Here is a 13004-nt window from a genome sequence, read left to right on the forward strand (position 1 = left end):
CCAACTCTCAGATCACTTGACACATGCTCCACCACCTCTAAAGGATGCTAATTGAGGTAAATCCTGCTTCCCACACCTTCCTTGCTTCAATTCCTTTGAACTCTTAGCTTTCTTCCTCCAAGATTCACTTTCCAAGCTTCAACACCACACCAAGGCACACACACGTGTATTAGGGTTTTAAGGGGCTCTCAAGGACTGCAAAGAGGCCAAAGGAGGCTAGGGCTCTTTTAAATAGAGGTGCAAACCCCAGGATTTAGGGTTTCACCTACCAGCTCGTACTCATCGAGTCCCAATATGGACTTGTCGAGCAGGTCACTTAATTTGCAATCTCATCCAGCTACTACTCGACGAGTAGGTCAACCAACTCGTCCAGTAGAGCTTAACCCGATAAATCTTATTTAAGCAATACTTGAGAATCAGGGCGTTACAATGTATCTGAAGTAGAGTCATATAATTTGAGTTTAGCATCTATTAGATCTCTCAGGTAGTCTAGACAGCTTCGTTTCCAATTCCCCTTCATTTGGCACATGGAATCTTCAGGAACAACAGACGGGACTATCTCAGAATTGGCCTTTCTCCTTACCATATGGTCAACCGGTTTGACCTTGGCTGATCCATTTCCATTAGGAAGAGAAACCTTTTCTGGACTACCAGTGTTGCCATTGTTAAGGTCCATGGAAATTTTGGAGGTAGATCTTCCAAACAAATTTGCTTGACCAGTGCACCAAAGCATTGCTTCTTCAGCTGCAATTAGCAAATATGTCAGATCTATGAGAGTCACGTCGTGATCTGTCATATAGTAATCCTTAACGAATTGACTATATGACTCGGGAAGTGACCGATGAACCAAGTCAACAACTATCTCATTTGGAAAAACGACACCTAATATTCCCATTATTTCAATATGCGACTTCATGTTTAGAACATGTGCACACAAAAAGTTTCCATCTAAGTGTTTGCATGCCAATAGGGCTTGAGTAACCTTGATGTTTTCAAGTTTACGAAATTTTGGGTCATGAAGAATTACTAGAGGATGTGGAGGAAGAGAACTATGATTTCCAGTTCCACCAATGCATGAAGAAGGGAATGATCTTTCACCTTGATCAACACGTGGAAGATCATCAACAGACGAAAAACTTTTTCTAAAAGGATGAGGAGGGCCACGGTTATCTGAACTAGACATCTACAGAAAAGGGAGAAAATTCAAGTGAATTAATTTCAATTCTTAATATAACACCCAAATGAATTATTAAGGCTAGGACCCAACACAATAATTCATAATTCGGAAGAGGGATGTCGTAATCAAATTGTAAATTATTTAGAGGTAAGTAAATGATGATTTACCAATTCCACCACAATTTTTTTTAATGAATTAGGTTTAAGATGAAACTACTAGATCATTTCATATTCATTGAAATTTTCAATGATATGTTTAATCTTGATTATGCCCTTCAAGTTTTCGATCGGGATACCGACGATCACAAACAATGTGTGAATAACCATGCAAAGTAGCTTGGTACTCTCGATGTCATTTATTACCTAATCAATGTTCTGGTTAGCTACACACGCTCCATCGATCAACGATAATTTATGAGCTACCCATTTCCATCCTTCATTAGCCCCAAATTAGTGTGCCGGTTAACCACACATGCTCCACTAACGACCAATAAGGTGCAATGTGTAATTTCACAGGTTAGCATCAAATTCACATTTTCCTAAAGTAACTATGATTGGAAATTTATAAAAGGTTTCGTTACTTTGTATATTCATTATACTTATTAATCAGAGTTTAGTGCCTTGTCCTACCCGTTCGGCTAACAACCCTCCACTAGTCAAGAGTGCGGTGGGTAAGAGTGGATACCGAATGGCGGTCATTTTCAAGCAGTTTTGTCACACCCCAAAAAACGAAGGCGGAAACATTTCCGGGGTTTGAATCCACATTGAGTATCAAATCCAATGCACATAGAAAGTAAAGTAAAACAACCATTACATTACATAATAAAAGTTTTACAGTTGTCTCAAAAGTAAAGTTTGTACAGTTGTGATACATAGTATATATATAAACAAAATGAAACGGGTCTTCATGTACTCCGTCTTCTGATAAAAAAGAAATCTTCGGGTACCTGTTCTAACGCTGACCTGAGAACACAAGCGGTTTGGAAATCAGCATAAAGCTGGTGAGTTCATAAGCGGTTTTTGTTTTGTGAAAATGTTTCGAGTTTCCTTTCTGTTTCTGAAATGTTATATACACCAAGAAAATCCCGTATTTTCTTAAAAGTTGGTTATTGTTTCACAAATGTAAAGTATAGTAAATTTGTACACTGAACACATGTCTACTCATGTGAAAATGTATAGTTGGTTATCTGACTTATTAAACTGTTCTGTTTACTTATCATGCGTTACCAGGAAAGTCCCATACTTTCCTTATTGTATGTTACCAGTTGTAAAAGATGTAATGTTATCCAGTTCGTTACTCTTTTTGATTTTGTAAGTGTTACCCAGGAAAGTCCCATGCTTTCCTGCTTGTTGGTTTCTAATGTGAATGATGTTCAAGATGTAAATGATGTAACGTGATTAGGTTCCATGTTTTCCCCAGGAAAGTCCCGTACTTTCCTGAATGTTAGTTACAATATGTGAAAGATGTAAAAGATGTAAAACATGTAAAGGATGTATAAAGTGGTTCATTATTACTATAAGTAAATCTTTGTTATCCTAATCGCGAGTTCCATAACCATACAATAGACTAAAACCTGTGACAATAAGTAGTCCACATGTGGCAATAAGTCGTCCACATACTTATGACTTTCGTCACCCTTGAACAATTTCGGTTCGGCTGTAGCTAGCAGCCAGGTGTGGGGTAGTCAGCCCCGTATAGATCTATACACTCAAGTCACGCTCTCTAAATACCAGAGATTCTGGTTATGGGTGTAGTCCTCCACTCGCGTATCTCGATGGAGTGTTCTCCGAGGACGTGTCTCCAATCATACAGGAATAACAAATTTACTAGTAATAATATAATGGTCCTCCACTCGTGTATGTGTGTGGAGTGTTACCGAGGACAAAACAGTGTACAGGTATTATGTTCAAATGTTTTAATGCCATTCTTTTAACTGATAAAATGTGGAAAGCCATTTGTGAAATATATGTAAAACATACTAGTTTAAAGACCTATTTCACAAATATATGTTACGTGATCTGTATGTTCAATCTGTTATCAGTTGTAGTAATCAGTTATAAAAGCATACGAAATATGAAACACACATTTGAAAACATGTTTTGAGTACAAGAATTCCCTTGTACTTTGCTTGTGTTCCCCTTGAAAACAGTGAAAACAGTGAAAAAGGGTACGGGTATGAACTCATCGGACTCGAAAACGTGTCGGTTTTGAATGCTAGACTTTGGTTCGGGGTTTGATTACTCGCGATGTCCCTATGTAAAATGAAATAATGTCCATATATATACAATTAGGGATACATTCACTAATCATATGGAACATTACACTCCAATGAGGTTAGACACCTCAAAACGAGCGTTTAGAGTGACCCGGGTGGCGTTTAGGGACATGAATGATGCGAGGGACTTAGGAAATCAGTTGGGACTTCAAAGGAACACTCCCTTTAGGGAGTTTACAGCCACAAGACCCATTCCCCATGAGTTTACGGCCGTAAACTCATGGTGGGATCAAATATGGGCAAAAATGACTTCAACACTTAGGGGATTAATTTCTAGACTTGGTTTAAGGACTTGAAATGATTTTAAAACATCAAATAGACCCACTTATGGGAGTTTACGGCCTAGCATGGTTTCCTGGCCGTAAACTCCTATTTTCTCATGAAAATGGTGTTAAATGGTTCCAAAACAAATCACATGTGATTAATAGGATTATTCCAAGGCCTAACATGAGTTTGTATGGGATATTTGAGGGTTTTATGGAGTTTACGGCCCATGAGACCCCTCTCATGGCCGTAAACTCTTCTATAGGGTGCTACAAGGTGTTTCAAGGTCTAAAACTTGCATAGAAGGGCTTCTAAAATTCATCTAAAGGCTTTAGGGGTGTTTAGTTTGCATTCTAACACCATGAATCATGGAGTTTACGGCCCAAGCACATGCCTTGGCCGTAAACTCACATAAGTCCCCCAAAAATCGTGTTTCAAGTGTCCAAATGCTAAAACCAATGTTCTAATATTCATAACTAAGACATGTGAGTGGTTTGGAAGGGTTTAAGGGCATAAAAACCCTAGATATATGAGTTTACGGCCCAAGAATGATCCTTGGCCGTAAACTCCTTCAAACCTCATAAAATTCATGTTTTAATTGTTTAGAGTCCATATCTTGAAGTCCCTTGGCCATATCTAAAGTCCAAATGAGTTTAGGAAGGAGTTTAAGGGCTTAAAACCCTTCAAATTGGTGTTTACAGCCTAGGCATGCTCTTGGGCTGTAAACTCACATTTGTTGTCCTATTTTATGATTAAGTGTCGAATTTGGAAGCCAAATATGCTATAGATTAAGGCTAGGAAGGTACCTTAAGGATTTGAGGCCTTAAAATTGAGTTTTGATCCCTTAAACTTGGATGAGGAGAGAGGTTGGTAGTGTTTAGTGGTAAATTGACCAAAGGCTTCAAATGGAGTCTTAAACACGTTTAGATAGTGTTTAAGTTTTGGACACGGTGGAATTCTACCCGATACCTACGTTAGATGAGGCTTTTGGTCGTACCCGATTGAGTTACCGTAACCCGATACGGTAATTTCTAGAAATATTCCGATCACTAAAGTTGGGTGTTAAAATGATTTCTAAATGTATTAAGACACCCATTAAGTAATTTTAAATGTGTACCAGATAATGACTTAATTAAACGGAAGATCGGAAATCGAAATCGGAAACGACGATTGGTTGTGCGAATTGTACTATGAAAGAGTTACAATAAAATGATACGGAAATTTCGGGTTGTTACATTATCCCCCCGTTAAAGGGAATTTCATCCCGAAATTCAAGTTTAGAACATAAGACAACATACAGATCATGGATCAGAAAAGAGTTGTGGTGTAACAACCCAAAATTTCCGTATCATTTTATTGTAACTCTTTCGTAGTATAATTCGCGAAAGCAATCGTCGTTTCCAATTTCGATTTCCGATCTTCCGTTTAATTAAGTCATTATCTGGTACACATTTAAAATGACTTAATGGTGTCTTAATACATTTAGAAATCATTTTAACACCCAACTTTAGTGATCGGAATATTTCTAGAATTTACCGTATCGGGTTATGGTAACTCAATCGGGTACGACCAAAAACCTCGTCTAACATCGGTATCGGGTAGAATTCCACCGTATCCAGAACTTAAACACTATATAAACGTGTTTAAGACTCCATTTGAAGCCTTTGGTCAATTTACCATTAACCACTACCAACCTCTCTCCTCATCCAAGTGTAAGGAATCAAAACTCAAATTTAAGGCTTCAAATCTCTAAGGTACCTTCCTAGCCTTAATCTATAGCATGTTTGGCTTCCAAATTCAACATTTAATCACAAAATAGGACAACATATGTGAGTTTATGGCCCAGGAGCATGCCTAGGCTGTAAACACCAATTTGAAGGGTTTTAAGCCCTTAAACTCCTTCCTAAACTCATTTGGACTTTAGATATGGCCAAGGGACTTCAAGATATGGACTCTAAACAATTAAAACATGAATTTTATGAGGTTTGAAGGAGTTTACGGCCAAGGATCATTCTTGGGCAGTAAACTCATATTCAAAGGGTTTTTGAGCCAATTAACCCTTCCAAACCATAGTTGGAACTTAGATATGACCTTTGGGCTTGCTAATCTAGACTTGGAACACTTTAAACTTGATTTTTGAGTAATAAAAGTGAGTTTACGGCCAAGACATACTCTTGGGCCGTAAACTCCTCTAAAAGGGTGATTTAATGCCTTAAAACATGTCAAAATGCTTTCAAACTCAACCAATGGCTTTGTGGTAAATCCTAGATTCACCTAAAAATGGTTTGGAGACCTTAAACACAACATATACCCTACATAAGTGAGTTTACGGCCAAAGAACTCCTCCTAGGCCGTAAACTCATATAAGTTAGTGAAATGGTAATCTAAATTCATAACAATGCTTAGAAAATTAGTTTGAATCACATGTGATTGCCCTAAATAGTTCAAATTAATCATTCTTAGCCAAGGGTGAGTTTACGGCCATAAACTCTATGAGTGTGGCCGTAAACTCATGTTTTAAATGGTATAAATTCATTACAAGTGTTCCAAGGCATTTTAGATAATCCATTCTAGCAATCCCTAAGTCCATTCGAGCCCTTAAACCATCAAAACCACACCCACATGATTTTACGGCCGTAAAACCATGTATGTGTGTGTTCCATAGTTGTAAACTCTCTAAAATGTTTACTCTTGGGGAGTAAACTCAATTCCCAAGTCCCTAGTGCCATTACACGTCCGAAGATGTCACCCGGGTCACTCCAAACGCTCGTTTTGAGGTGTTTAACCTCATTGGAGTGTAATGTTCCATATGATTAGTGAATGTATCCATAATTGCATATATATGGACATTATATCATTTTACATAGGGTCATTGCGAGTAATCAAACCCTGAACCAACGTCTAGCATTCAAAACCGACACGTTTCCGAGTCCGGTGAGTTCATACCCCTACCCTTTTTCACTGTTTTCACTGTTTTCAGGGGGGAACACAAGCAAAGTACAAGGGAATTCTTGTACTCAAAACATGTTTTCAAATGTGTGTTTCATATTACATATGCTTTTATAACTGATAACAGGTTGAACATACAGATCACGTAACACATATTTGTGAAATAGGTCTTTAAACTAGTATGTTTTACATATATTTCACAAATGGTTTTCCACATTTTATTAGTTAAAAGCATGACATTAAAACATTTGAACATAATACCTGTACACTGTTTTGTCCTCGGTAACACTCCATACACATACACGAGTGGAGGACTATCATATTATTACTAGTAAATTATTATTCCTGTATGATTGGAGACACGTCCTCGGAGAACACTCCACCCAGATTACGCGAGTGGAGGACTACACCCATAACCAGAATCTCTGGTATTTAGAGAGCGTGACTTGAGTGTATAGATCTATACGGGGCTGACTACCCCATACCTGGCTGCTAGCTACAGCCGAACCGAAATGGTTCAAGGGTGACGAAAGTCATAAGTATGTGGATGACTTATTGCCACATGTGGACTACTTATTGCCACAAGTTTTAGTCTATTGTATGGTTATGGAACTCGCAAGTAGGATAATAGAGATTTACTTACAGTAATAATGAACCACTTTATACATCTTTTACATCTTTTACATATTTCATGTTTTGTAACTAACAATCAGGAAAGTACGGGACTTTCCTGGGGAAAACATGGAACCTAATCACGATTACATCTTTTACATCTTTAACATCGTTTACATTAGAAACCTACATGCAGGAAAGCATGGGGCTTTCCTGGGTAACACTTACATAACTAGAAGGAGTAACAAATTGGATAACATTACATCTTTGACAATTTGTAACATACAATAAGGATAGTACGGGACTTTCCTGGTAATACATGATAAGTAAACAGAACAGTTTAACCAGTCAGATAATCAACTATACATTTTCACATGAGTAGACATGGTTTTCAGTGAACAAACTTACTATACTTTACATTTGTGAAACAATAACCAACTTTTAAGAAAATATGGGATTTTCTTGGTGTACATAATATTTCAGAAACAGAAAGGAACTCGAAACGTTTTCACAAACAAAAACCGCTTATGAACTCACCAGCTTTATGCTGATTTTCAAACCGCTTGTGTTCTCAGGTCAGCGTTAGAACAGGTACCCGAAGATCCTTTTGCTCGAAGACGGAGTACATGAAGATCCGTTTCATTTTGTTTATATATACTATGTATCACAACTGTACAAACTTTACTTTTGAAATAACTGTAAAAACTTTCTTATGTAATGTAATGGTTGTTTTACTTTACTTACTATGTGCATTGGATTTGATACTCAACGTGGTAGTCAACCCCGTATATGTTTTCCGGCTTCGGTTTTCGGGGTGTGATATGTGGATACTTCTGTTTCATTGAATCTTCCCGTTCCTAAGTGAATTCCGGTCCCCGCTTGGCATTCCAGCGAACCTTCACTAACGGGATGCGACTTTGTTTTGTACGTTTGACTTCTCGATCCATGATTTCGATCGGTTCCTCCACAAAGTTGAGGTTTTCATTGATCTCGATCTCGTCTAAGGGAATTGTTAGGGTTTCATCGGATAGGCATTTTTTGAGATTTGAAATATGGAAGACGGGATGAATGTTACTGAGTTCGTGAGGTAATTGAAGTTTATAGGCAACTGGACCGATCCTGGAGAGGATCTCAAAAGGTCCAATGTACCTGTAACACCTTAAATTTCAAGGCAAAATTTTCATTTAAATAATCAATTTAATATTAAAACACTTGTTTAAAATCTTATTCATAGTTGAATTACAAAACATAGTTCCATTTTCATTTGAATTGAAAACCAGGATCCTCCAAAATACAACTCTTTCTTCGGTGTGTACAATCGAACCGCTACCATCCCGCGTTACTGTAAGAACCTGAAACAACATAACATAAACAACGTAAGCACGAAGCTTAGTGAGTTCCCCAATATACACCTTACGCACATACGCCTTTCCAGGCCCTAACCTTCCGGTCCCTGCACAATGCCTTCCGGCCCATGAGACAATCGCCTTCTGGCCCATAAGATATTTGCCTTCCGGCCCATAAGATAATTGCCTTCCGGCCCATAAGATAATTGCCTTCCGGCCCATAAGATAATTGCCTTCCGACCCATAAAATAATTGCCTTCCGGCCCATACACATATATAACACATAATACAATTACTCTAACACATAAAGCACATATATCATATATCAACCTGCCTTCCGGCCCGAAACATACTTTAACACATAAAGCACATATATCACATATCATACCTGGCCTTTCTGTCACATAATACTTTGCCTTCCGGCCCATATAACATACATATCATGCGTAGCTACTAACTTCCATTTACAGTATGAATACATAACGCATAACATGTTCGACCTTCCGGTCATACAATCAAACCCTTCCGGGTACAGTATAGTGAGAAGACTCACCTCGCGGACACTGGAAGATAGCAACTCCTGAAATCCCTTGCACTTGATCCTCCGAGCTACAAGCTCCCTGTAACATCATATATCTCTTATTAACACTTCTAACTTCCACATTAACTGACCCTAAGAAATCACACCGGTCATCTCTGGTCAATAGTCCATTGTCAGCTCGACTGGACTCGGCGAGTTCCCTGGCGACTCGGCGAGTCTAGTCGTCCTTCAATCCTCTAAGATTTCCCTTCTACTCGTCGAGTAACCTGATTGACCCGACGAGTTACTCCTGGAAGAATCGCGGGGCCACCCCGACTCCACTCGCCGAGTCTGAAGAACAACTCGGCGAGTCCCAGTGAATCTTCAAGCTACTCGCCGAGTCTGCTCATCCGACTCGGCGAGTCCACGCCATGCAGTCGATCGAACTGCTTCCTGAGATACATATTTTCCCGAATATACAAACATGGTTCCTTCTGGACCTTTAAGGGTCCTAATACAAGGTTATAAACGTTGAATAACAACACAACAATCCATCTAGACTCCAAATGGGTTCCATAACCCTAAATCTATATACACATCAATTACAGGAGAATATAGACCGAGTTATTACCTGAATGATGCACCTTCCATGTCCCCAAACTTCAGGACTCGAACTCGCTGCAGTTCCTATAGCTAAAAACCCCTCTCCTCCTTGCACAACAATTCCTTCAAGGTCACCAATGGCCTTCAAGCTTGCTCTAGCCACCACAGCCGCCTGGGGTTCTCCAAATCGATCAAAAGACGTGAAGTGACGACATAATAACCCTTATATACGACCCAATACGAAACGGCTAGGGTTTCCGCTGAACAACATCGACTCGCCGAGTCCATACCTGGACTCGTCGAGTCCAGTCGCGAACCCGCGACCAAATCTGCGACCCTACTCGGCGAGTCAGGCTCCAACTCGCCGAGTCTCCCCTTTAAAACACCCCAAAATTCAATTTAACCATACTTGAGATTTTGGGCTGTTACAATTCTCCCCCACTAGAATTAGACTTCGCCCTCGAAGTCTCACTCTGAAAATAGTTCTGGATGCTGCCCCCGCATCTCACGTTTCGGCTTCCCTAGACACTACCGATCTCTTCCGAGGCCGCCACTGAACCAATACTAGAGGTGCCTCCTGGTTCCTCAGAACCTTGATCTTCCGATCCCCGATGGCCACTGGCCTCTCGGCGTAACACAGGCTCGCATCCACCTAATCGTTCTCTAGTAGAACCACTGCTGACTCATCTGCTATACACCTCTTCAATTGCGACACCTAAAAGTGTCATGGATCCATCCTAATTCCGTTGGCAGCTCCAACCGGTAGGCCACTTTTCCTACCTTCGTACCTTCACGTAAAGACCCAACATACCGGGCCCCTACTTACCCCTCTTCCTGGATCGAAACACCCCTTCCCAGGGAGAGACCGTCAGGAATACGAAGTCGCCGACCTGAAACACATGCTCGTAACGGCGTCTGTCTGCACAACCTTCCTGTCAACTCTAAACGATCTTCAACCTCTGTTTAACCTGTTGCATCTGCTCTGTCGACCAAAACACGGTCGCTGTACTGTCCACCACTTCCCGCAACCGAGAATTTCCCAAGACGCGACTCTGCTCTAAATCTTAATGATCACACGACCCATAAGGGTTATGAAACTCTGAATCACCGGTTCCTCGATCCTAAGCCCACTTTATCCATATCGGAACAACTGAGGGACCTATTCTCAATTCTCAGGGCAACTCTCACGAGTTCACCTCTTGCAATCGTATACACATGCTGCACTCGCCCCAACATACCTTTCCCTTCCCTCACTTAGTGAAATCCGTTTAACAACCTTGCCACTACTCCCTGTATCACACATGCACTGGATCTACTCACAAGGACTCTCGGGTCCATGCATTACCTTTCCTCGGCGAACGAGGTTCCGACATCACCTTCCATGCAACAGCTCAAAGGGCGGCATACTAATGCACTAATGATGGCTGTTAATATGGAACAACTCAACCAATGATAATTACATATCGTGGCTTCCTCCGACAGCTAATACACATGCCCAAAACATGCCTTCGAATGTCCGCATCGTTCGCCCTCTCTAAAGTGTCCTCAGATGTCATCATGATACACTCCTTTCCCATATTCAACGCCGGATTTGTCCAAAGGACAGGAACTCACTCTCAACATAGACGAAACTCTCTGCACTGTAAAACTCGACTGAACTCCTCACTGCTACCACTATAACACAACCTGTCATTCTCAATTAGGTGTGGTGTGGTTCTCGACTATCTCAGTCCCAACTGACTGTCTGCTCACGGTAAATCACTGTCCCGCGGCACACCCGCTACCTGATGCTCTGAGGGAAGTCATTATCGAAAACTACCTGCAGGGTGTATTCCCAAATCCCGAACTGAAACACCAGACCCCTCGTGTCTTGCACACGAACATAAATGGCACTACCCATCTAGAAGGTGACCTCTCCTCTATCGACTGATTTCTCGACTCAGACCGTAATTTCCCTCTCCCTTTAACTCCCTACCACAATACTCTGATAGGTATTCTCCTTTCCTCCTCTCAAGTAATGCCTCTCCATCCTCAATCGTGGTCCACAGGCCTGAAACCCATAGCGTCCGATCTCTACCTCATCGATCATAATCGGATAACAAGATAACCACAAGCATCATTCACTACGAACCATGGCACTCATCCCACGACATCCCTTCTCAATCTGCTCTGGTGTATGGTTCCTGAACCATAACATCTATCCTCAATCTGTTCCGATGTATGGTACCCGGACCATAACATCACTCTGCAATCCGCTCCGATGTATGGTATTCGAACCATAACACCACTCCTCAATCTGTTCCAATGTATGGTACCCGGACCATAACATCACTCTGCAATCCGCTCCGATGTATGGTGTTCGAACCATAACATCACTCCTCAATCTGCTCCGATGTATGGTACCCTGACCATAACATCACTCCTCAATCTGCTCCGATGTATGGTACCCGGACCATAACATCACTCCTCAATCTGCTCCAATGTATGGTACTCGAACCATAACATCTATCCTCAATCTGCTCCTTAGGGCCTCCAGAATACTCCTTGTATCAAGTATGGGTCCTCTGCTTTCAGTAGTACGGGCCCATACTACCTGCCACATCTACCCATACTTTCCGCACGGACCATCCCAGAGCTCCTAAGTAGCTGCTCGACCTGCTCTTTCCCCATTTCCATCGCACATGCTCGCTCCCCAGCGAAATCCTCTACTCTTTCATCGCACTTATCCGGCTAGGTTACTCCCTAGTCTCTTCCGTCGTCCTCCCACTTCTTTGCCATCAGCTGCTGAAGAGCTCCTAATGATACCAGTCATCTACCTCCTGAATATCGTCATATTCACTTAGTATCTGACTCCCATCATCGAGAGTTCCACAAAGCACAAAGCAAGCAGCATTCGAGCATCGAAGCATACATAGGACTCCCTCTTTGTGATAACTCCACCTTCTCAGCTCATCCTCGGAAGTACCACTGAACTCTGTAGCTCTACCCCTTGCGCGTTCTAACTGAATACTCTCATTCATCACATATCCAAAAGCATAACGCACATATAACAACAAGCCCTAGACTAAGGCATCACAAATTAGGCCATTCTAATCCTAAGATATGAAATACCTAGCCTGTCTCTAGCATGCAATAATATCTCATAAAGTGCATAATAAATATTTCATAACACAAAAGTAAGGGTATTTTGGGAAATCACCGTTTGGCTCTGGCTGATTGTACACACTGCTCTTTCTTGCTTTCTCTTTGAACTCTTAT

Source organism: Lactuca saligna, chromosome 2 (genome assembly GCF_052625555.1).
Source record: "Lactuca saligna cultivar CGN05327 chromosome 2, ASM5262555v1, whole genome shotgun sequence".
Lineage (NCBI taxonomy): Eukaryota > Viridiplantae > Streptophyta > Magnoliopsida > Asterales > Asteraceae > Lactuca > Lactuca saligna.